A 2,500-nucleotide genomic window follows, 5' to 3' on the forward strand; every position below is an offset into this window, starting at 1 on the left:
GACTTATGGCAGTTTCCCTGTCGTTAGCTACATTCCTAGCTAAAAAAAAAGGTGATTGTCGAGAGCATCACAAAAGAGCACCAGCTGTTAAATTCATAGTGAGAAACCAAGAAAAACACGACTACTTCCGTTTATTAAGACTTGTGACATTATTTCCTTGTCGCTAGCCACATTATTAACCAAAAAGGTGTTTGCTTTTCGGAAATAAGTTCTACATACCCCTTTTTATAACATACCTTTTTGATAAGAACAGTACCAAGAAGTTGAACATAGCAAGAACATACAGAGTCAGTTAACAACGATGGCTTCATGCCATATTTTGTCTTTTTCAGTTTTTGCTTATTTTGTTTTGGCTTTGTGAGTAGTATAAAAATAAGACTGCAGTCTAACAGGAAAACTAAGTCAAATACTGCGGACGTTTTTTGAAATTATCAATGTGATTTTCTTATTACGTGATACACTGACGAACAACTCACAAAGTAGGCAACTTTAATAAAATGTTAAGAACGTTTTTAGGCTGAAATCGCAAAAAAATACGAACGCTCAGCCTCGGCTCCAAACTAGACGTTCGTATAGAAAAACAAAAATGTATTTGGACTATTCATAAGGTCTACCATTCTATTGCCATCGACAGAGAGCATATATTCTTCAATGATTCTTACTTGGACCTCCACAAAGCTGATTAGTTATAAAAATAAAAATAAATTATTAAAAATGAAAAAAAAAAGGTGACCTTTTGCTTGGGTGGTCTCATCAATAAGTGCATTCAAATCAATATGACTGTAGTTTACATATGCATCTTGTGGGTAAAATCCGTTCTCAGGTTAAATCCGTTTAACGTAGTAAATTCGTGATCCTCATTTTACCTTAGTGGGTTGGATTATGCACTCAACCTAGTTTAAACCCACTGAAACCCATCTTAACACATGTTCTTAGTCTTCGGTATTAGGGAATTTAAGATCACAACTTGACGGTAACGAAAACGTCATTTAAAATTCCAACTTCAGGTCAATTAATCTTTTTCGTCATCATGTAAAAACTAGTGTAACTTTCTATGAACTGAATTAGGACGTGCGGTGTTGAAGCTACGACAGAAAATTCAAATTCGCTGCCTTGTGTTCACGTTCTCTGAAAACCTTGAGAATTGGTAATTTCACGTCGTAGATTTGCAGAAAACTTAAAACGTGAAAGAAATGTACAAAAATGAAAAATGCACGTGCAGAGCGTGCAAAGCTATTGTTTTTGCTCATTAAATATGCATAATTTGTGACGTTTTCGTTGCCGTCGCGTCGTAGATCTTAAACTCCCTAATATTATCTTAGCTGTTTCTGTATTCATACACTTATTAATTCAGTCTCAATATTACAACATAGTAAGGGAACAAAGAACTGTACTATGCACTTACCGGTACTGGAACTCGCACCCTCCAGATTTGTAGTACTGTGTCTTCACAACGACACTATAACAACGGACGTGCTCAATCCAACACAGTTCTTTTCATTATTTACTTTTCTATGATTGGTCAATTAATATCTATGTATAACAACCAAAAATAATCCTAACCTGACCCGAATTTTTCTTCAGGCTTAATTTAGGCTCCAGTTTCTTCAATCCATCTGAGAGCGTATTCAACCTAGGTAAAAAGAGGATCACCAATTTAACCTAGTTTAAAACGAATTCAACCTGAAAACGGATTTTACCGGCAACATACATACCAAATATTGAATTATATTACATATCTTATAAAAATAGATTCCGGCGTCAATTTCGATGCAAAAATCATAACTTCTTCTTCGAAAAATGTATCACTAAAATCATGCAACGTTTGCAATCATTAAGCAACTGTGCCCAGGCCCAGCTCGTGTCATGGCAATCAGCACCCTTAATCATTTGCCAATGAAAAGTAGTTTGACCGGGACATACAAATTAAAGATCTATTATTTTTAATTGTTGTATTTCCTTTCTTTATATCATTTTTGGATAGATTTCTATCAGTTCATTGCCATCATGTAAACTGATTCACCAGTACTGAATCAAAAGAATGTCACACCTCATCGAGAGGATGGCCTCATATTCTCAGTCTAGCGTGCTCTAGCAAAATAGAGTCGTTATTGTAATATTCTCATTATGGGATATGGCAAGCCAGTTTTTTTAATCGACTTCAAACCAGGAGAATAAGAGAAAGATTAAGAAGGGCTAAACTATGTCAATCATTGAAGATCGAAACTTTGGAGGTGAAAATTTTCAATTGAAAATTGCGAGCAATACACCACCACATATAGGTCAATTAACCACTGCTAACCTTGCAAATCCTGACAGAGATTTTTACGACACACCCCACTGTGTTGAGCTAATGCTAACTGACGTTTTTGACAAACGCTTTCCTTTCTTTACCATTTATTTGCGCTTTTTTTTTTTGCTAGTGGTATTGATCAGGTTGAGGCACAGCTTGGTTCCAAACATCAACAAAAATTGTTCTTCAATCAACCATTCTCTTAAC

General features: G+C 35.4%; 2 protein-coding genes across 3 annotated transcripts in view; one reads left to right on the plus strand and one right to left on the minus strand.

The window, feature by feature from the left end:
* LOC138058286 (uncharacterized) overlaps positions 1-2,500 on the minus strand; it is a 187,620-nt gene that overhangs the window by 172,179 nt on the left and 12,941 nt on the right. Inside the window, exons 1-3 of one of the 2 annotated variants that reach the window (XM_068904211.1) lie at positions 2,303-2,321; positions 1,564-1,633; positions 1,406-1,459 (exon numbers count right to left, since the gene is read on the minus strand). The gene's annotated coding sequence lies outside the window, so the exon portion shown is untranslated. Of the gene's footprint in view, positions 1-1,405; positions 1,460-1,563; positions 1,634-2,302; positions 2,322-2,500 lie in introns of those variants that run through there. The other variant, XM_068904210.1, reaches the window with a different exon arrangement.
* Positions 1-2,500, plus strand: part of LOC138058307 (uncharacterized) — a 10,898-nt gene that overhangs the window by 6,683 nt on the left and 1,715 nt on the right. The window lies entirely within an intron of this gene.

This window comes from Montipora capricornis, chromosome 7, assembly GCF_036669925.1.
Source record: "Montipora capricornis isolate CH-2021 chromosome 7, ASM3666992v2, whole genome shotgun sequence".
NCBI classification, from domain to species: domain Eukaryota; kingdom Metazoa; phylum Cnidaria; class Anthozoa; order Scleractinia; family Acroporidae; genus Montipora; species Montipora capricornis.